The sequence below is a fragment of the Geotrypetes seraphini genome, chromosome 6 (assembly GCF_902459505.1).
Source record: "Geotrypetes seraphini chromosome 6, aGeoSer1.1, whole genome shotgun sequence".
NCBI lineage: Eukaryota > Metazoa > Chordata > Amphibia > Gymnophiona > Dermophiidae > Geotrypetes > Geotrypetes seraphini.
The window spans coordinates 134,067,702-134,091,436 of record NC_047089.1 but is presented as its reverse complement, the minus strand read 5'-3'; the positions used below and the strand labels follow the sequence as shown (position 1 = coordinate 134,091,436).

Here is a 23,735-nt window from a genome sequence, read left to right as displayed (position 1 = left end):
AGAAAGGGCACAGGACCTGTCCTTGGAAATCCTATATTATGTGATGTGGCTTTGTTTTGTGGGCAATGTCTTATCTCTTATGATAAAGGCCATGGACCATTTTAGTAGCCTTCCTGTTTATATATTTTTGAAGGTGCAGTCTCCAGCATTGTGTATAATACTCTAAATAAGGTCTCACCAGAGTCTTATACAGGAGTATCAATACCTCCATTTTCCTACTGGCCACACCTTTCCCTTTGCACCCTAGCATGTTTCTAGCTTTCACCATTGCCTTTTCAACCTGATTGGCTACTTTTAGATCATCATATACTATTACACCTACTCCTCTTTTGTGTACAAAAGTTCTTAACCCCCTAAACTGTACCATTCCTCGGGCTTTGCAGGCCAAATGCATGACATTGCATTTCTTAGCATTAAATTTTAGTTGCCAAATTTCAGACCATTCTTCAAGCTTTGCTAGGACCTTCCTAATGTTATTCACTCCATCAGGGGTATCTACTCTATTGCAGATTTTTATATCATCCGGAAAGAGGCAAATCTTACCTGACAGCCCTTCAGCAATATCACTTACAAAAATCTTAAAAAGAACTGAACCTTGAGGTACACAACTGGTAACAACCCTTTCCTCAGAAAGATCTCTATTGACCACTACCCTCTTTCGCCTTCTCACGAGACTACAGAGGGAACTCACGGCAGCCATTTTTATTTGTGGCTCTGCACAGTGTAGGAGTATACACACTCCTGCTGTGCTTCACCACTAATAATAATAATAATAATATAATAATATCTTTATTTTTATATACCGCAATACCACAAACAGTTAGAATCTGCATACAGACAGTGATATTACAAAAGGCAATTCAGAGATACATCAACAAGGATATGAAATCATACAAATTTATCAAAGATACATTTTAACTGTTTTTCTAAAGGTTTGGTAAGAAAATGCATTTAAAATAAACTCACTTAGGCATTTATTCCATTTGCCAGCTTGAAATAATAATGTCCTATCTAGGAACCTTTTGTAGATACAACCCTTCAGAGATGGAAAGGAGAACGATCAGGCTTTAAAAAGAAAGTTGTGGAGGGGTCCAGGAGGTGACCTTAAGTAGGTTGTGGAGGGGTCCAGGAGGCGGGAGTGGGTCAGAGTTGGCCCTAAGTTGTAGAGTTTTAAAAAGTAAGTCAGGGAGGGAGAAAAAATAGCCTGCAAATAATTGAAGTTGCAAATGCCGAACCTGCAAATATTGAAGGGAAAGTGTACTGCTTTCCAGACATTGCCCCCTTTTCCCATTGTGTAGAGGTATTTAGTGATTCACTTACCTGAGAGCTTATGATCACTCTGCCCCAATGATTCTAGTTTAAAGCCCTCTTTGGTAGGTTAGCCATTCTGCTGCTGAAGACACTTCTTCCCTTCTATGATAGATACACACCATCCCTTTCCAACTGCCCTTGGAAAATCATCCCATGGTCCAGGAAGCCATAACGCTCTTGACTACACCATCCATGCAGCCACACATTCATTTCCAGGATGCAAGTTTCTCTGCCTTAGATTTTACCTTCTACAGGGGAGGATCAATGCGCACATGACTGCTTCACCTTGATGCCACACCCCTGGCCCCCCACATTGCTTCCAAGTGTTCATCCCTTTGCAGTTATGCAACATAGCTTTTATATTCTTTCTTAGAGAAAATTGCTAGTGTATATTGGCACATATCACAAAACTGTGCACTTATGTGCACAAGGACATAACTGCAAACGTCTATTTATACAATTACCTCATGATGCCTTGCTATATGTGAGAAAATTATTCATACTCCTGCTCAATCTCTTCAAACTTGGAAATAAATTTTCTAGCTTAATGACTATAAAATGCACTGTTCTAAATCAAAGGATTTCCCAATCAGGATTCCAGATACATTCCCACTTCTAGTGTGGTATTTCTTCATTTTTATTTTACTAGATCAATATTCTATTTAGTACTAACAATTCCTGCTGACATTTCCAGACTGTATAACTATAATTTCCTTCCTTTGTTTACTTGCATTAATGGAGATCTTAACAGGTGGTACATTTCCCCTATTTTATGGATGGGAATGATAAATTCTACTAAAATGAATGCTTTACTCTGTATCTTTTATCACTTCCAGATGCTACTCTGCAGTATCCTTAGCTCTTGTTTTTATTGTAGAATTGAATAAAACAACCACCCACTGTTCTTAGAGGAATAGAATAGCAAGACTCCCTTTTTCCTACTACAGTAGGATTAGCATACAGGCAGCATGGCTCTCCTGAAGTTGATAAATTAAAGCCTGATTGCACAGTTTCACTGTACTTTACTAAGGGGTCCTAATGCATATAAATACTGGGTTCAGAATGAATTCAAAAAAACATTAAGGGGGGAGGGTAATTCTATATAGGCTCCTAACTTTTGGTGCTTATTAAGCACCACCTACACAGAGAAAAGACAGCTAAGCGTCTAAGGCCCTGATTCTATAAAAGATGCCTAAAGTTACATGCCTAGATCAGTGTGCCTAGCCAGTCTAAATGCCTAATGTACTTATTGAATTAGGCTTAATCAGCACTCATAACTGAAAAGCAACATTACAAAATAATTAGCTGGTAGGCATCTATCCTGAGGCGCCTACCAGAAAGTAGGCATGGTTAGGGACGGATTCTGGGTAGATTTTGGGCATGGTTTGGCTTAGGCGCATCCGTGTTTCTGCGAACATGCCTTCCTCAGGGGTCCAATTGTTTGCAAACTCACATATAAAGAATTGGACTGAAAACAATCTATTGTTTTTAAACATGTGAGCAAAGAACATCGCAGACAAGCTGAAGTAGCAAAAAAAGTGTGGGGTTTTTTTTTTGCTACTTCAGCTTGTCTGTGGTGTTCGTTGCTCACATGTTTAAAGACAATAGACTGTTTTCAGTCCAATTCTTTATATGTGAGTTTGCAAACAATTGGACCCTTGAGGAAGGCATGTTTGCCGAAACATGGACCGTGTAGGGTCTGGTTGGATTTTTGCCACTGTATTTTTTATCATTGTACTTTTTTCATTGAATTTTCATGTTTTTATATGTCAGTATATAATAAATTATCTCCATAACATCTGTCTCCACAGTTTTTTGTTTTTGTTTTCATCCTGTGGATCACTGTGGATCATTGGGTCTCCCCATTTTTCTTTGTTGGCTTAGGCGCACTGAGGCCTAGAAAACCCTAGCATAAATGGGAATGCACTTAAGGTTTCAATGCCTACCGGTACCTAAGACCATTTAGGCGCTGCTAGGCATGATACTAATATAGTTGTGAGTTGAGTTCAGCTTAATGGGAGAAGCTATAAGATAATATTGCCATTTCACATAAAGGATCTGTGAAAATACATTCCCAGCATGCCTTGATTTCAGGAGAGCTGGCTGAGTGTGACTTCTGTGAGAGAGAGATCCTTGATTACAACATACAGAAACAGATTAAACAACAATGTCTAATTCAATTCAGACAAAGACTAGCACAATTGTGAATTAGATATTTGAATTAAGATAGCTATGGAGACTTGAAATGAGAACTCTTATCAGGCACAAGCAGTGAGATTCTGCCTCAAAAGCCAGCCAGGAAACCTGAATGTGTGGGTAAAGCTGTACTATAAGAAGCCTTCAAACTATAGAAGTACACTGATGGAACAATAAAGGAATCAAAAAATCTGTGTGGAAAAGTTAGTAAGGAGTGATGTATATGAACCAGTGAACTGTATAGACAGTAATTGCAGCTATCTTAGACAATCTGCACCTACTATTAGTAAGGGCCTTAATGCCCTGGTTTTGCAATTCAATATGAGTTCTGCCTTTGATCTAGTAGACCAGTGTTTTTCAACCTTTTTTGGGCAAAGGCACACTTGTTTCATGAAAAAAATCACGAGGCACACCACCATTAGAAAATGTTAAAAAATTTAACTCTGTGCCTATATTGACTATATATAAAGTAATTCTCTTGAATAGGAATCAAATAAACACAAAGAAAGTATTTTATAATGCTGCCACCGCCAACAACACCGTTGGCGGCGGTGGCACTCAAGTGGCTAAAGAGCCGCAGTTTGCCGGCCTAGGGACAACACTGGAGGGTGGCCAGCTATGCACCCCCTTGGGACGTAAACCCGGGGTGGGGCAGACCGCCCCCCCCCCCCCCACCCTGGTATGCCACTATCTATACCTCACTCCCTCCCTATGACCAAAAATTCTCCTTTCTTCTATTCCCCGTGTACACAACCATCTCTTTCCCTCCCTTCCTCTCTCCAAAGTCCATGCCTTCTGTGTCCAAACACTCATTCCCTCCCTTCCTCTCTCCCAAGTACATTTCTTCTGTGTCCAAAAACGCATTCCCTCCCCCACCTCAGCATCTCTTTCCTCCCTTCCTCTCTCCCAAGTCCATGCCTTCTGTGTCCAAAAACCCATTCCCTCCCCCACCTCAGCATCTCTTTCCCTCCCTTCCTCTCTCCCAAGTTCATGCCTTGTGTCCAAAACGCACTCCCTCCCCCCTTTTGTGTTCCGTGTTTGCCTCCCAGCCCATCTTTGCAACTTTCTCAGCAAAACGAAACTCAAGCCGCAAGGCTTGTCTTCTGCTTCCTGCCTGCCCTGCCGCGCACAAATAGCCGAACGGAAGTATTCTCCGACGTCAGCGCTGACGTCGGAGGGCAGGCTTTGCTTAAGCCCTCCCTCCGACGTCAGCGCTGACATCGGGGAACGCTTGCGATCGGCTATATGTTAGCTGCAGGGCAGGCAGGAACAGAAGACGAGCCTCGCGGCTCGAGATGTATTGAACTCCGCGGGTCCCCCATCCAGCTCTCTCCTGTCCACGTGGGGCGGACCGCCCCTCTCCCTAGACTGGTGGTACTGCCCTGATGGCGGCCCTGACCGTACGGCACACCAGGCAACATCTCGCGGCACACTAGTGTGCCGCAGAACAGCGGTTGAAAAACACTGTAGTAGACCATGAGAAACTGCTACAATGCCTAGACGCTATTGGTATCAGGGATGAGGTGCTGAACTGGTTCCGTGGTTTCCTTACATCCCACACTTATCAGGTACGTTTTAATTATGAGCTTTCAGACATCTGGAGCAATCCATCCAGTGTGCCACAAGGGTCTCCACTATCTCCATTGCTCTTCAACATCTATATGTCCTCACTGGGCACGCAGCTAACCCAGCTGGGGATAAAACTATTTAGTTATGCAGATGACTTTACGATTATCATCCCATTCGCTAATTCTGTCTCTGAAACTATTCCCAAAGCTTCAGAAGCCATAAACGTTATGGAGCACTGGATGACAAACTTTAGGCTCAAACTTAATTCAGAAAAGACAACTTTCTTCGTTGCTTCTTCACATCCGCTTGACACCAAATCACCACTATGCATCAATAAACTTAGTTACCCTATCCAGCCCACCATAAAGATACTAGGAGTAACTTTGGATCAATGCCTAACCATGAAAGACCAGGTAGACTCCTTAATCAGAAAGGGATTCTTTACTCTCTGGAAACTCAGATCCATTAAAGCTTATTTCGATACGTCAGCATTCAGAACCCTAATCCAATCCCTTGTACTAAGTCTACTTGACTACTGTAACATCGCCTATTTAGCGATTTCCCAAAAGAATATGCAACGTTTATAATTGATGCAAAATGCAGCAGTTAGACTGATCTTTGGGCTAAAGAAATTTGACCTCGTGACACCCTACTACCGGCAGCTACATTGGCTGCCAATGGAGGCACGCATAAAGTTTAAATTTGCCTGCTTCTGCTTTAAAGCACTACACAGACTTGCCCCTAAATACATAACTGACCTTTTCTTCTTCTCAGCCAACAGACACAAGAGAAGCTCACATTCCAATTTCATTTCCCCCCCAGTGAGAGGTTGTAAACTGAAAAAACACCACGAACACCTTCTTTCACACCAAGCAGCATCATAGGGTAAAGACCTAGAACAATTGCTTTCGCCCACTACTTATGAGGAATTTAGGAAACGTCTAAAAACACACTTGTTCCTAAAGCAAATAGACAACTGATCCTCTCTTTTCTCTCCCCTCTATAGCGATTAACTTATCCTATTGATCACTCTCTCCTCAACAATGAATTTCCTGTCCTATTAATTCTCTTTTTTCCTCCCCTCTTAAAGTCAATCAATTTGTTACCTTTGCTTAATCTTCTGTAAACCGCATAGAACAGTGGTCTCAAACTCGCGGCCCGGGGGCCACATGCGGCCCGCCAGGTACTATTTTGAGGCCCTCGGTATGTTACCATTGTTCTGGAATGTTGCCTGCCTCATTGCAGTAACCTCACACAAGTGCTTTCCTGCATCTGTACGGTTCATAGTCTTAAGCGCATGAGACAAACGCGTGCCGACAAACAAGCGCCGACCATTCAGTGCAAAACTTCAGCGCACCACAGAAAAACCTTCTTTTAAAGGGCTCAGACGGGGTATAAGTAGGGAACCCCCCACTTTACTTAATAGGGGGGGGGGGTTAGGGAGTTGTAACCCTACATTATACTGAAAACTTAACTTTTTCCCTATTTTTTAGGGAAAAAAGTTAAGTTTTCAGTATAATGTGTGGGGGGGGGGGGTTACACCCCCTACACTCCCCCAACACGGCAGCGCAATCCCTATTAAGTAGAGTGGGGGGATTCCCCCCCCACACACACACCCCCGTTGGAGCCCTTTAAAAGAAGGTTTTCCTGTGGCACGCTGAAATCTTGCGCTGAATTGTCGGCACTTGTTTGTCTCGTCACCGTAAAACTCTATAGTTTATAAATCTTTCCTTAATTGCTTCTGATAATTTCAGTTATACACAGCTGTAAGCAGTGCAACATGCATAAAGTGAAAAACTATAACGAATTTTACCTCGTGTAAAGTTGTCATTTCTTTAATAAGACATTAACTATTTTTTTCTGCGGCCCTCCAAGTACTACAAATCCAAAATGCAGCCCTGCAAAGGGTTTGAGTTTGAGACCACTGGCATAGAACTTCACGGTATTGCGGTATATAAGCTGTTATTATTATTATTATAGCTTCTGTGCGATTTCACAAGCATAGGTGCTTCATAGAGACATAATTGTTTGAAGCTGCATGAGTAATTCATGAGGTATCTCTAGCCAGAGGGAGAGAGTAAGACCCCATCTCACAGAAAACATTGTTGCAAAAATTGTTAATTTTAGCCAGCACAGCCAGCCAAAGGCACTGGTAAAACAGCTTAAGAAGAAGAAGAAAAAAAGAGTCATGGCACAGAAAGCTAGACTCAAGCCTGACAGAAACATACATTGGGAGTGAAATGAACACTAGTACAGTCACACGAGTGCACACTATGACAGAAAGAGCTCAAGAAATTTATGAAGCAGAAGTTCAGAGATATTTCATATTACTTGAGAAGCAGTGTGCAAAGGTATTGTTGGCAATGAATGAAAAATTTAAGGAAGGTCAAGCCAGCCAATTACAAGTTAATTATGAAAAATATCAAAGAACATCAGCAGAGTTCTGTTCTTACTGGAACAGAAAGCACACACAGGATAGTTTAGCACTGCTTGAAAAGCAAAAGGCCATAGATCTAATAAGGCAGGTTATGGTAAAGGATGTGCTTACAGAACATAAGAACATAAGCATCGCCTCTGCCGAGTCAGACCATAGATCCATCATGCCCAGCAGTCCGCTCCCACGGCAGAAATGGAGCAATACACAGAATTCCCAGCAAAGGACACTGAATTCCAATTTTCAGGCAGTTCTATAAACTTTGTTATGAGTTCTAGATCCAGTAGAATCTCCAGATCACACAGAACCAACCAATCAGATCAGTCCTCAGCCAGTTCAGCAGCAATTCGAGCTAGAGTCAAAGTAGCAGCTGCGAGGGCAATGGTTATCTTTAGCCAACAATTACAATTAGAAAGACATATTCGGCTTCTTTTTAATTTACATCACATAATTTGACAGCAAAATAATGTCAGCTTCTTTGGAATCCAAGTCATAAATGTCCTCATGCAAGATTTCAAGTCCCATCTGTCTTCCTGTCTAGAAATAATAATGATCAAGTGAATATATAAACAGAGAAACTATTTTGTCGCAATAAAATCATTTCTGCTCTGGGACCAATTTGTTCTAGTTCTATTCTTTTCACTGTCATACTATAAACCAGTGTTCTTCAACCTTTTTACACCCGTGGACCGGCAGAAATAAAAGAATTATTTTGTGGACCGGCAAACTACTAGGACTAAAATTTAAAAACCCCGTTTCCGCCCCATCTCCGCGAGTCGGTCCCCACAAATCATCTGATCCCATCCACACAAGCCTCAGTTATGATTTTATATTGAATGTATTTTATTAATGTATAAAAAGAAACAATATTCTGTACAATTGTCATTTTATAAATACAAATAATTCAGAGCAGGATCAACAAAACCCCTGTCTCCCCTCCCCTTCACATATATCCCCTCTACTATCAAGAAAACTGAACAAGCCAAATTATTACAGAATGCTACACAGAAATATCATGCTAACAGAATACTGCAGTCACACATGACAGGAATAGTTTTAGGGGAGTGCAACTAGGGCAACTGCCCCCTGGTCAGAGAGCGCCCTAAGCCAGCTGGAAGCTAAAGAAGCACTGCCTGGGTTTTGCAGTCCCCAGTTATGTCTAACACCAGCTCTAGCAGGATATATATTTCAAATCTGATATATTCTAATCACAAAATAGAAACAAAATTATTTTTTTCTACCTTTTGTCGTCTGGTTACTGCTTTCAATCTTCTTTTCACTCTCTTCCTTCCAGCGTCTGCCCTCTCTGTCTCTTCAAACCAGCATCTGCCCCTTCCATCCACTGTCTGTCCTCTCCCCCTTCCATATGGTATCTGTCTTCTTTCTATGCCCCTCTCCCCTTTCCATTCAGCTTGTGCCCCCTCTCCTTTTTACATGATTCATTCCAGCTTCACTGCTCTCTTCATTTTTATCTCTCCTACACCAGATCTATCATCGTTCTCCCTCTCTGCTTATTTTTCTGCTGACCCCTTCCTATCATCAATCTCTCTACTTTCTCATGCCTGTGTCTCCCCTTCCCCTCCTCTAATCTCTCTGCCAGCTGTTTCCTTCCTTTTTTCATTCTCCCTTCCCTCCTCCTCCTGTCCAACAGTAATTCTCTTCCCTCCCCTCCCAGCAGCATCTCTCCTTCTCCCTCTCCAGTAGCAGCTGTCCCTTTTTTTCCTTGCCCAGCAGCTTCCCAGATTCCTTTCCCTCCTCCCCTCCCAGCAGCATCTCTCCTTCTCCCTCTCCAGTAGCAGCTGTCCCTTTTTTTCCTTGCCCAGCAGCTTCCCAGATTCCTTTCCCTCCTCTCCTCCCAGAAGCATCTCGCCTTCTCCCTCTCCAGTAGCAGCTGTCCCTTTTTTCCTTGCCCAGCAGCTTCCCAGATTCATTTCCCTCCTCCCCTCCCAGCAGCATCTCTCCTTCTCCCTCTCCAGTAGCAGCTGTCCCTTTTTTCCCCTGCCCAGCAGCTTCCCAGTCTCTGATAGTGGTTTTCTCCCCTCCCAGCAGCTCTTCTTACTTCCCAGCGCAGCGATTAACGAAGGCAGCCTCGGGTCCTTTGTTGGGTCGCGCCGCCTCTGAGGAAAGAAGAAGTTGCATCATCAGAGGCAGCCGTGACTCAGCAAAAGCCCCGAGGCTGCCTTCGTTAATCGCTGTGCTGGGAAGTAAAGGAGAGCTGCAGAGAGGGGAGAAAGCCACTGTCGGAGGCTCCCCAAGATCTCTCCGGCCCAGCGCACGCTTTACATGTTGATCTTGCCGGCCCTGTGCGGACCGGCAGGAAGTTGAAGTAAGTCAATCTTGCCGGCCCTGTGCGGACCGGCAAAAATTTCCTGCGGACCGTCACCAGTCCGCGGACCGGCGGTTGAAGAACTGTGCTATAAACTACTGCTGGAGATTAACTCATACTTTTTCTCTTTTGGTGCTCTGTTGACTTATCTGCCCAAAAATACTGGCCTGAGAGAGAGATTAACTCATTATTATTGTAGAAGCCCCCATGCACAATTTCCACTTGGAAATGCCTGCACTAAATTGTGATTTCTTATCGGCCATAGTTTATACAAAGATGCACTGGGCAAGTCACAATATCCACAATATCCACATGGGCAGTGCTGAAGTAAACATGTCTATCACATATTCTGCAAAGCCTGTCATCTATACCTGCTATAAATCACACACAAATGCCAACTTCACTTTTCTATTGGACCTCATGCTTGAATTGTTGATTGCAGAAAGAGACTTGAGGTGTTCAATTCGCAATCATCTGTGGCCAAGTAATTGTGCTTTAGCTAACTTTCATATTCCTTCTGTTTCCAGCCCTCCTCATCAGGGCAATTCTCTGTAGATCACTTAAAGTTAGGCAGTAAGTTGATGCACAGATTCTATAATGGCAATTGCTCTACAGTTGTGATTATATATTTAAAAAAAAAATTATATTCCACTCTATCAACAATTCTAGGCAGGGCCTTCCCTTCTTATCCATTTGCTGTTTTTCCCTCCTTCTTCACTTTCTGCCCTATATCCATCTTTACTTCAATAGCAACCCCACATAAATGCTGTATCACAAATGCTTTATTGCATAAGCTTTATATCAAGTAATGAATACTTCATGTACTCATAATGAAAGTTCACATGGTGCCATGCGGTAAAAAGATTTTCTTTTACCAGTGGTGCAAGTGGTGATCTAATCATAGCATATAAATGTTGACAAACAATATATATATATTTTTTAAATCTTTATTCATTTTAAAATCTTATAATGTGTGACATCAAATAATAACATTTTAACTTAAATACAACACTTAATATTCTCCAATAATCCATCTTAAAACTTATCTCCCCCTCCCCCATTCCATAACAATTTTTAAATCACATAAAAGCATATAATAAATTCCTTCTAAACACTCCTTATAATTATACAAAGACCAGAAGATACCCCTCCCCTATCCTTGGCATATACAATTAAAGGGAAAAAAGGTATGTACTCATTACAATAAATTTTTTTCTCATGTGTTTTTGGGGGATGGCAAAACAGGAGTGAGTGAGCATCCCTCCTGCCGATTTTCGCTGACATGGGGGGAGGGGGGTCAGTCTATGGTGCCATTTAATCGGGGAGATGTCGGGGAGGGTCCATTAAAAAAAAAAATGCCTGTAAGACAGACCAGTCGCTTTTTTTTTTTAATCGCTTTTTTTTGTGCGTTGCCAAGCAATGTTAGTGCATCAATTACTTGGGTAGTTTGCATGGGGTTTTAATATTAAATTTGCTAATTTGCATGGCCGGATCAAAAAAATGGGTGATCGAGGGGAAGAACACGCAGTGAGCTGTTTAGTGCATTGGGTCAGCAAATGCAATCGTCACTAAAGCAGTCAAAACTGGTTTAGCGATGATCGCTGACTTTAGTGTATCTAGGCCTGGGATGGACAGCGGCAGAGGTAATGTGCAGCAGAGGCCTCTGGCAGGCTGATAGAATCGCAGCAGTGTCAGCGATTCTCTGCAGCCCATCATTACTTTTTAAAAGTAGACTGGGAAGGCAAGGGGGATGATGGACAAGGGTGGAGACAAGGGGGAAGCATGCTGGCCTTTGGGGGACCCCTAAAGCCTTGGGGCCAAGGGCAACTAGTGTGTATGTGGTCACGTAATGTCCCCAAAATATTGGGGGTGCTTGAGCACCCATGGCACCCACAGAGCTGGTGCCTATGGGGCTGAGAACTTTTCAGCAACCCCTCATAGCTTGTAAACTGTTTAACAAGCTAATTGGCACAGATAATTGGTCATCAACAAGCATCAACACTATCTGGCACATATTAGAAGTTTTGTGTGCAACTTTCTAAGTGTATTCTATAAAGTGGTGCAGGTAAATTCTAATGCATGAATCTGAAAAGTGGGCATGGGTGGGTTGTGGGCATTCCTAAAAATTACGCAGTAATGCTAAGTGTGTTTTTATTCCACAGCAATTTTTTCAGCACCATATATTGAATTTAGACAAAAGTGTAAAATTGGGTAGCAAGTTTACTAAATTAGGGGTCAAGTGGGTATCTGAGGCAACTGGAGATAAAGTGGCTTACCCAAGGTCATAAGATGTATCAGTGACAGATGTGGGCAGTGATGTAGCAAGGGAGGTTGGCACCCACGGTGGTGGCACCCTGCATTGCTGCTCCGTGCACCCCCCACTCTTCCCTTCTACTTTAGTGCCCCCTCCCCTGCCCCTGCGCACCTCTTTAAATGTTCATCAGTGCAAGCAGCATCTTCCACTTGCTGCTTGCGCCGGCCTCAGCTCCCTTCTGACATCACATCCTGTTACATCTAGGGCTGTTAGAGATATATAGCTGTCCAGATATAATTTACATAGATAGGGTTACAAAACAGGTAAGTTGTTGGTCTCTCTGATTAAGCACGATACATTATTACTTAAATAAATACAACAGAGGGGTTCCTGACCTCTAAGGACAAAGATATACAAGCAGCTTTTGTGCAATTTTATCAATCCCTATATGACAAGGGAAACTGACATTCAAACACAGGATCAGTTTTTCATGGAATGGGCCAATTCATTAGGGCTGTTTCATCATAGGATATTTCATCGTATCTGTGATGAAATGACTGCGCTGAATCATTACAATTAAATATATGAGATTTTATAAATCACATCCCAACTCCAGAGCCCACATCTGCCCCAGCACAATTGGGCAAGCACCATAGGGCAGGGCTGTGTGAGTCAGAGACATCATCCAATTGGCTGTATGGAGGAAACCTGGAGGTTCTTGGTTGGTTTTTCAAAGGCTTCCAGTAATTAGAAGAAGAGAATCATTTTTTTTCTTCAGTATTTTAATTTAGAGAAATAAATGAATCTGGTTTCAAAACACTATATAGAGAAAAGGAAGAATTTTTCTTTTTTGGGGGGTAGCCGTTTAGTTGTTTCATCGTGGGACGACAATTCAGCGCTGAGCTGGCCTTGTTGAAATGGCTGGGATTAATTGTCTAAGACTCTCTTTTTAAGGCCTGGGGCTTCAATCTTTATCCTAGTCACAGAGGGAGATGCTAAATTCTCCTATCCTGGGCATAGAGATCCAACAAGCAGTAAAGCGCCTTAAATTAGCCAAGGCACTGGGGCCGGACAGGTTGGACCCAGGGTACTATAAGATCCTGGAAAACTAACTGCTCCCTTTCAGGCTCTATGTCTTGACCTTTGTTCAACTGGGATGGAACAAGGAAGACTGAAACCTGCTACTATAGTGGTGTTAACGAAGCTGGGAAGAGACAGGGAACAACTAGGATCATATCGTCCAATCTCACTTCTTAACTAAGACATAAAACTATTTGCTACCATTCTGGCTAAGTGCCTTGGAAGGGTTCTACCTTACTTGGTGCTCCTGTACTAGACAGGCTTTGTTCCTGGCATATATGCATCAACTAACATCCTTAGAACTTTGGCAATACTTCAGCATAAGTATCAGTTGGGGGAAGATGCAATTATAACAAGCCTAGATGCTGAGAAAGCATTTGATAAAATCATGTGGAATTACTTGTTTAGGGTACTCCCATAATTTGGCATAACTCAAGTTTCAAGTTTATTAATATTTTATATACCGCCTATCAAGGTTATCTAAGCGGTTTTTTACAATCAGGTACTCAAGCATTTTCCCTCTCTGTCCCGGTGGGCTCACAATCTATCCAACGTACCTGGGGCTATGGAGGATTAAGTGACTTGCCCAGGGTCACAAGGAGCAGTGTGGGGTTTGAACCCACAACCCCAGGGTGCTGAGGCTGTAGAGCTAACCACTGCGCCACACACTCTACAAAGACCCAACTGCACAATTCTTATTAAAGGGGATCTCATCCCCTCTTTTATGCTTGAACGAGGTACCAGGCAGGGCGGTCCCTTGTCGCCTATGCTTTTTGTCCTGTCATTGAAATCACTGGTGGCTCCGATCAGACAAATCATTTTTGCTGCAAGGAATAAGGATGGGTTTCAAGGAATTTAAGATTAATCTTTGTGCTAATGATTTGCTCGTCTTTTGTGGGACAGGCTACACAGGGGTTCCTCAGTTGATCAATCTTATTCAACATTTCAGGTTTCTCGGGTTTAAAAATTAATTTTGAAAAATCTGAGACATTGGCAGTTTCACCTAATTGCAAATATCTAATCTGTTTTGAGCTCATTGGTGAAAATGGGATATAAAATGAATTAAATAAATAAATAGTCCCTCTTTCCCATTAGCATGGTCCAAGGAAACTCTAAAATATTTAAGGGTCTATTTGAATTCGGACAGTACTATTGTATATTGCAAGAATGTAATTGACAAATTTGATATCATCAAATCCCTTTGCCAGAGATGGAGAGATCTGCCCATTTCTTTCCTGAGATGGTGACACTGGTCAATAGTACTGCTCCAAAAAATACTGTACCCTTTGCAGATGATGCCTCTTTGGATCACTCAAAAGACTGAATGTACCATAAAAGAATTATTGTCTCTTTTCTCTGGAAATCTAAGATGGCTTGAATTGGGTACAATATCAAGTTCAAGTTTCTTTATTTTTGATATACCGTCTATCAATACAAATGTCTAGATGGTGTACAATATAAAAGGTTATGAGAGAGTTAAAATAAGTAAATAAAAGTAATATTTTATCATATATTTAAAAAAATACTAGACGGATTCGGATTAACGTACATGAGATGGAGGGAGAGTAGGGAGGGCAAGGATATTTAAAATACATCAAAGTAAAATTAATTAAAAAAAAGGATGGGAAATTGGAAGTGGAAAAACATTGTGAGGGGAATCATTTCAAAAGAAGTATTAGATGTTTCATAGCTTCACATGAATCAAGAAGCTAAGAGACAGAAGTTGATACTAAAGAGTAAAGGCATCTTTAAAAAGGAAGGTTTTAAGTTTGGATTTAAATTTTTCAAGCGAGTTCTCTAATCGAACGTCTAATGGGAGCGCATTCCACAGAGAGGGGGCGGTAACTGAAAAGATGGATTTGTGAGTAGTATCGTATCGACAAAAACAAAGGAAAAGTTAATTTTCCTGATCTTTGTTTATAAAATGTGGCAGCTTTGGTGTACTGGATACATGAAATACGTATGGGTATTTACAAATATGCCCTCAATTATATTTATATCTAGACATTATTATCTTAAAGAATACCCTTCAGCCTCAGGTCAGGAAAGACCCTCTCTGAGTTATAAATATGCAGTTTTACTAATGCTATATAGTGGCCATCCAGTCAAAGTCTTCGGATAAATTCAGCATAATACAAGACAATCAGTCAGGTTTTTGATCTAGTTTTAGTACTGATACAGTTATTGCATCATTGCTAGATTTCCTTCATAGTTTATTTAGTCAAGGTACAAGTGCATTAGTTCTGCAATTAGATTTAAGTAGTGCCTTTGATTTAGTCGATCATGTTATTCTGATTGACTGTTTGGAGTCAATTGGACTTTCTGGTAATGTGTTAAAATGGTTTCAGGGTTTTTTGAGTAAACGATCGTATCAAGTCTATAGTGATAATAAACAATCCTGCAGTTGGGTAAATTCTTGTGGAGTTCCGCAGGGTTCTCCTCTATCCCCTACACTGTTTAACATTTACCTTGCCTCATTGGGGAATTTATTGCAAAGTTTAAAAGTTAAATTTTATATTTATGCAGATGATACCACTATAGTTATTCCCCTTACAAACCTGACTTCTGAGATAAAGAATCATCTGTCGTTTATTTTAAAGCAAATTGAATTGTGGATGACCGAATTTAAATTTAAACTTAATTCAGATAAAACCAAATTTTTTTTGGCGAGCCTGAATGATAAAATTAAAGATTCATTGATTTCTTTGAATGGTCAGGACTTTCCTATTGACTATTCCATAAAAATTCTGAGAGTGACATTGGACCGATACCTTACTTTAGATGAACACACGGATTTATTGGTTAGAAAATGTTTCTCGATATTATGGAAACTCAGAACCATCAGAAAATATTTTGATGTAGTATCATTCCGTTTAATAGTGAAATCTTCCATTTTAAGCATGCTTGACTATTGTAACATCATTTATTTGGGAACTTTTAAGAAAACCCTTCAAAGACTTCGAGTTATTCAAAATTCGGCAGTTCAATTGATTTTTGGTTTGAAAAAATGGGAACATATAAGTCCCTATTATCAAAAACTACACTTTGTTTTAAATCAATATTTGGTTTGGCCCCTACATACTTGGTTTCTCATTTTAATTTGGATTGTTCTATTAGGCCCACACGTAGAATTCATATGTTCACTTATCTAACAATAAAGGCCTGTCGTTATAAAAGATTCCTGGACAGAACTCTTGCTTTCCAGGCAGGTAAATTGACCAATTGGCTGGGTAACATTATCATGCACTCCTCATCCTATTTTAGTTTTAGAAAATCAGTAAAAACAAAATTGTTTAATCAATTTATAACCTAAGAATTTTACTGTTTTTACTTCTTTTTATTTTGTATGTATGTATTTGATGATTTTACATTGTGACTATTTCTCTGATTGTCCAGCACTTCTTACTGTAAACCGCCTCGAACTATTATGGCTTTGGCGGTATGTAAGAATAAATTATCATTATTATTTAAACCTATAGGAGCCATAGATTTTAGCTGGAAGATCCATTTTTGTTCCTTCATATAAAGAAGTCTTTTATAATTTCTACCCTCCCTCCCTATTTGTACCATATCTATAATCTGCCATTTAATATCTTTTAGTGTATGGCCCATTGTTTTTCAATATTCAATAATAGGAGCTGTATCACTTTCAATATTAACTCTTGATTTATGTTCAGTGAGCCACACTTTAATAGAGCGGAAAGTTCATCCCACATAAATTTCCAGGTATTTCATTTTCAATAATTCCCCAACATTTCGATTTCTCTGAAAGGCAAATATACAGTAGGTGGTTCCTGTATAATATTCATTAATTGATACTATTTTTATGTAGGTCTCTGTATCTGGCAACAAATGCTCAACGTGGTATAGGTTGGCAAAAGAATAAAGGCCTCCTTTTTTCTCTTCTTTGAAACGGTGGTTGAGTTCTCGGGTGGTGGAGAATGTTGCAGAGGAAGAGCTTGCCTCCAGCTTTGTCATATCTACCTGAGTCACTTTAAATATAGGTTTTCATGAGATTCATTTGAAAATTATGCACAATGCTTATATTACATGATACAAAGGAAAGCGGATGGGATTGTTGCCAGCATTTTGTGGACATGCTAGTACATCAATTCTTGAAATGGCTGACATTACAAACTTTCTGGATAGAGGTGCTTTCTGGCATAGAGAAAGTGGTGAACCAGACACTAGAGTGGACTTACAAGATGCTCTTGATGGTGCTCGATCATGGATCTTATGGCCCAGGGCTTTCCAGAATCTTTCCAAAAATTTGCTTTTCTTGTTCTCTTATTGGTAAAGAAAATTATACTGCAACATTGGATGGGGTAATCCCTACCTTCCTGGTCTTATTCTATCATGTGATCTTCCTTCTTTCTTTAACTTCAGATAGTTTTCTTTAACTTTAGATAGTTCTTTAACTTCAGATAGTTTGATATTCCCTACAAAGAACCCTTCATTCATCACATCAACAGTTGTTGATTATCCCTTCATGTGGACAGTTATTTTTCAAACACTCACACTTAAGAATAGAAAAGACCTTACTTCCACGCCGTGCAAGGCCAACAATAGAACTAAGAAATCTACCCAGCTCACTATCAGAGACGAAGATTAGATTTCACAAGAGCCCACGTTTAACTACCAGAGCTGGTCATGGTTGTTTAAACTGTTGTTGGGGCCATCATCGAGTGTAATCTTATTTTCTCTGTGAGCCTTATATTATATTTGTTTCATTTTTGTATTGTTTTTTCAATAAATATTAATTGACATTTTCTCAAATTTTTTCAATAAATATGTTTTAAATCAAATGCTCTTTTTTGGAATTTAGTACAGTTATTTTATCTACTGAAAATGCTGTAAACAGTGTGGTACTTAGCTCAAAAATAAGAGCCGACTGATGTCCACACTCGATGCATAATGCAGACGGAGGATCTCCGTTTCGCCCTGTGGATTTACTAAGGGCTTCTTCAGAACAGCTATTTTTGAACAGAAAATTTTTCAAATTAGTAGTTTTGCTAAATTTTATTTAGCAATGCAGACTATGCCGACGCTGCCACCATCTTGACAGTCATTTTCCTTCTGTCAAGATGGTGGCAGTCATTTTCCTTCTGTCAAGATGGTGTCAGCGTTGGCATAGTCCGCATTGCTAAATAAAATTTAGCAAAACTACTAATTTGAAAAATTTGCTGTTCAAAAATAGCTGTTCTGAAGAAGCCCTTAGTAAATCCACAGGGCAAAACGGAGATCCTCCGTCTGCATTATGCATCGAGTGTGGACGTCAGTCGGCTCTTATTTTTGAGCTAAGTACCACACTGTTTACAGCATTTTCAGTAGATAAAATAACTGTACTAAATTCCAAAAAAGAGCATTTGATAGAGCATTTGATTTAAAACATATTTATTGAAAAAATTTGAGAAAATATCAATTAATATTTATTGAAAAAACAATACAAAAATGAAACAAATATAATATAAGGCTCACAGAGAAAATAAGATTACACTCGATGATGGCCCCAACAACAGTTTAAACAACCATGATCAGCTCTGGTAGTTAAACGTGGGCTCTTGAGAAATCTAATCTTCGTCTCTGATAGTGAGCTGGGTAGATTTCTTAGTTCTATTGTTGGCCTTGCACGACGTGACAGTTATTTTTCAACATCCATAGAAATTCTTCTTCTTCAGTTATGGCACCAACTCTTTGGAACTCTCTACCTTTTTGTCTTCATACAGAAAGACAATTAAAAGCTCAATTAAGGCATATTATTTTTCTCAGGTATATTGTTCATAGTGTCAATGAATGAGCTTACTACTGAATAAGAACATTTTTACACTAATATCCTCCATGTTTTCTTTTACCTTCCTTTTTTCTTTCCCATGCCCTTGATTTTATTTTAACCTTTCCTTATTATTTTTTCCTCATGTTTCAGTGATGTCTGTAGTGTCAGTGTCAGTCTATTAGTTTTTTTTATAGTCAAATGATTTTTATTATTTCAACCAAAACATACAAATAGAAGTTGCATACAAATCCAAAGAACAACAGTGCAAGTTCACCCCCTCCCCTCCCCACCCCAAAAGTCCAATGCCACTACCATGACTGAGAGTATAAGATAGTCCTAACAATTCAAGAGTCTACTGTGAGCATACGGTGTGAGGTCCTGCCAGAAGCATTCCCAGGCCCGGTCCACGATCTAAATCTCCCACTAGTCTCCGCTCCAGCGTCGCATGAGCAATCATCAACGCTCTCCATTGAGCGTAGGAAGGGGGATCTCGGGACAACCAGTTAGTAAGAATTGCTTTCTTCCCCATCAAAAGCATTCTAGTGACAAAAGCTGACATTCCTTTGGGTTTGGGCGTGGCTATATTATAAAGTCCAAATAAAGCTGTCGGTTGTGGGAGTCAACGCCTCCGCCAAAGCTGCGTAATATAGTGCCCTAAATGTCGCCAGAACTGTTGAATTTTGGGGCAAGTCCAAAGCATATGCCCCAATGATGCGTGATCTTGAGCACATTTCGGGCAAGAGTGAGTGGTTGTAATCCCCATCTGGGCCGCCCGTTCCGGTGGAATGTAGAGTCTCAAAACAATTTTTAACTGCATTTCCCAGTGGACAATATTAGGAGACACCTTCTGAATATTTTTCAGTGTCCTCTGTAGCTGTGGGGCCGTGAGCGTGCAGTGCAAGTCCTCAGCCCATGTTGCCGCTAAGATGGCCAAATTGGGGCCAGAGTGTCCATCCCGGATCCCCACTATGTGAAATCGAAGCGGAATCCACTGTTGTGCAGAAAGGCTAAAGAGTTCTGAAAGAGCCTCCCTGTTATTTTCCTCAAGATGGTGCGCCGGAAGAGATTGAACATAATGTCGGATTTGATAATATGCAAAAAAATCATTGGGTGGTAAAGTAAATGTCCTACGTAAGTCAGCAAAAGTTGCCAGTCTCCCCTCCTCGGAGAATAAGTGTAGTAGGTATTGAAGTCCCTGCACACCCCACCTCTGGAAGGCGGTATTTTGCAGTCCAGGCTGAAAGGCTCCATTGCCTTGGATGGGTAAGTATAATGAAACCTCAGAAGACAATCTAGCAATTTTGCAAACCCACTTCCAGGCTCGTCGAGCCGGTGCAAATATCGGGTACTGGGCCACCAAAGGACGAAGCCGCGGGTCTGCCACATGCAAGAAATAGCTCACATGAAACGGAGCCAGCAAAGACAACTCCAATGACGTCGCAGTAAAGTCAGACGTCCCCCTAAACCAATCATTAATGTGTCTCATCTGACAAGCAATAGCATACCAATGTACATTTAATAAGCCATAACCCCCTCTATCCCTAGGTAAGCATATTCTAAGGAATTGCATGCGGGGTCGCTTACCTCCCCAAAGAAAACATTGTAATCCTTTAATCAACCGGGCTTTATGAGAATAGGATAAAAGCAAGGGCAGAACCTGAAAACGATACAACCATTTGGGAAAGAGCACCATATTATAAAGAGCCACCCGACCCACTACTGTGAGCGGGAAAGTGGACCAGCTTTGTAAATCACGTAAAGTGTCCTGGAGTAGTGGGGAAATATTACAGTCATAAAGAGTCTGGAGGTCTCGGGGGATCCAAACCCCCAAGTATCGAATCGAGTGCTCCGCCCATGTGAAAGGGAAATGGCCCCTCCATGTCTGCTACAGTGTTACTGGACTAGCTAAAGCTACAGATTTCTGATAATTTAAGGTGAAGCCCGAATAAAATCTAAATTCGTTAAGGGAGTGTAGAAGGTGTCGGATAGAGTGAGCAGGGTTAGTTAGCATAAACAAGATGTCATCTGCAAAGGCTAACACCTTTAATGAATGATCCCCGAAGTCCACCCCTACTATATCAGGATCCAGAGATACAGTGCGCAGAAAGGGTTCCAAGTACAGTAAAAACAACAGTGGGGACAAAGGACATCCCTGCCTCTTTCAATTAATATTGGGTCCGTGATAGTGTCATTAACTAGCAGTCTCGCCCGCGGTGTCGAGTATAATGCGCGTAACGCTGTGGCGAACCAGCACGAAATTCTCATGAAGTGCAGTATTTCAAATAGAAATGTCCAGTTAACTTGGTCAAAGGCTTGCGCTGCATCCAAGCTGAGTAATAGCATCGGGGTGTCATGAGATTGTGTATGGGCCAATGACAAGAGTGCCTTTCGAACGTTATGGACCGCCTGCCTGCCCTTTACAAAGCCCTGTGAAGACGCGGTAACGTTCGGGAGAAGAGTGGCTAATCTATCAGCCAATATTTTGGATAAAATTTTTATGTCCACATTTAATAAAGATATGGGCCGATAGGACTCAGGAGCAGTGCTGTCTTTACCTGGCTTCAGAATCAAAGTAATCAAAGCCTCATTCGCCTCTGTGGGAAAATGGTCATCCAGCGTAACCTGCGAATAGTAGTCCCTAAGGAAGGGACTCAGCTGCTCCGCTAAAAGTTTATAAAATTCTGCTGTAAAGCCATCCGGCCCCGGAGCCGAGAAATTTCTTTGCTGTTTAATAGCATGTGACAATTCTTTAGGAGTGATGGCTGCATTAAGAAATTCGACATCAGGGTCAGAGAGCGGCATTAGGCCAGAATCTGCCAAATAATCCCTAATGAGTGGAGCAGCTCCCGAGTCCTGGCACCCATAGATCTTCTGGAAATGAGCCTTAAAAATCTGATCAATGTGTGCTGTGGAGTGCTGTAGATGTCTCCTATCATCCTTCAGTCCCATTACATATCGATGACCTCGAGCCTGTGTTGTTAACCGAGCTAATAATTTCCCCGCACGATTACCATAGCGATGGTAGTGGTATTTTTGATACAGAAGCATTTTAACCGTACGTTCATGGATATAGGAATTAAGGGTCGCCTCCACAGAGATCAGGCGTTCCCTAGAAGCTCGTGAGGGATATTGTGTATAATGGTGTTTTGCAGAGGCCAATTCTTTTTCTAACCTAAGGATTTCCCGAGATAACCGGCGATTCCGCGCTATCACATATGCTATACAATCACCTCTGAGCACTACCTTAGCTGTGCTCCAAAATAGCGTCGGATCAGTACAATGTTGACCATTAAAGGTCAAAAAATCTTCCCATTTAGTTGTTAAATAAGATTTAAAATGGTCATCTGAATACAAATAACTAGAAAAGCGCCAGCATACGGGTCTCCGAATGCCAAAGCCCAGGTTCACGTCAATCCAGATCATTGCGTGATCAGAAATGACTGCAGGACCTATAACCGCCGCATCCACATTTTGAAATGCCCTATGTGTAGTAAGAAGTAATCTATTCGAGATTGAGTGTTGTGCGCCCTGGAGTGATGAGTGTAATCCCGTTCTGTAGTGTGTAAGAGCCTCCAGGGGTCAACCAGATCCAAAGTGGCACAGAGGTAGGGTATGCCTCTAGTTTGGGAGGAGCTCACGCTTTGTCCCGGCCCTGAGCGGTCATATGTCGGGTCTAGAACTTGATTAAAATCTCCAGCTAAATAGACCGGATCGGTAATGCGGTCTAAAAGTAATGCCGTGATACCCTCAAAGAAGGCGTGGTCGTAAGTATTAGGAGCATAGATATTCAAAAGGTAGAAAGAGTATGTTCCTACCATCATCTGTAACAATACATATCTACCCTGTGTGTCAGTGGCAATCACTCTCGCTGTATGTGGTAAAGACTTACGAATCAGTATCGCCACCCCTGCTCGCTTTTGTGGGGAGGAGGCTGCATATACTGCGTCCACCCAGGACCTCCTCAACTTCCGATGCTCTAGCTCTGTCAATCGGGTTTCTTGTAGACAGGCTATATCTACGTTATTACGTTTTAACTGTGTTAGAATTTTGGTACGTTTAACAGGTGAGGTAATGCCTGACACATTCCATGAGGTAATTCTCAGAGTATTAGCAATGCGGTGTAAGAGGGGCTAATAACAACAAATACTGTAAAGCATGAGTAAAGAAACCGCCCCAGGCTCCCAGCCATACCCAGGGCAGCCAGAAAGCACTCAGGACCCGCCCGAGTGCCCTCAATAGAGTAAGTGTGTTATCTGGCAAGAATCTCGCAGTAACTTCAAAATCTTCCCTCTCTTTCGTCTCTATATGATAGCTATAGCCATATAATAGCAAAGGACTCCCCCCCTTTCGATCCCCTCCCCCCTCCCCCTTCCTTCCCTGCCTATCCCCCTGTCGCATGGTTTGGAAATCACAACTAGGGGTCCGCCCTCGGGCGGTCCAAGAGATGTGAAAGATCACAAATCAATGCCACTCCAGGCCCTGAGTCCCATCAGTGCAAAAATAACTATTATACAGTGTTAGCCCAGTTCTAGGAAAACTTAGAGAAGATCATTTATCCACAGCATACTATCCCATGAACAGTCAGAACAGAACAGATGTATAAACAGCAACCCGAATCATGTGTACTAGCTAAAGTGGGCATAGAATTTAGCCCGCTCCATCAGGTCAAATCAGACTGGGTATTCATGTATAGCGCAGCTTCCGCAGCCACGTCAAAAACGTGCCATTGTCCCAGATGATGAATTCGCAGGACGGCCGGGTACAAGAACAGGAAGCGTACTTTTTTCTCAGC

General features: G+C 41.4%; 1 long non-coding RNA gene across 8 annotated transcripts in view; it reads right to left on the bottom strand.

Moving 5' to 3' along the window:
• The window catches only part of LOC117361963, a 137,196-nt gene that overhangs the window by 14,104 nt on the left and 99,357 nt on the right, over window positions 1-23,735 (bottom strand). For 6 of the 8 annotated variants that reach the window (XR_004539766.1, XR_004539767.1, XR_004539773.1 and 3 more), the window contains one exon: window positions 12,262-12,373. The exons of 1 other annotated variant lie outside the window; for it this stretch is intronic. This is a non-coding gene — a long non-coding RNA (uncharacterized LOC117361963). Of the gene's footprint in view, window positions 1-7,681; window positions 8,048-12,261; window positions 12,374-23,735 lie in introns of those variants that run through there. One more of the 8 variants, XR_004539769.1, reaches the window with a different exon arrangement.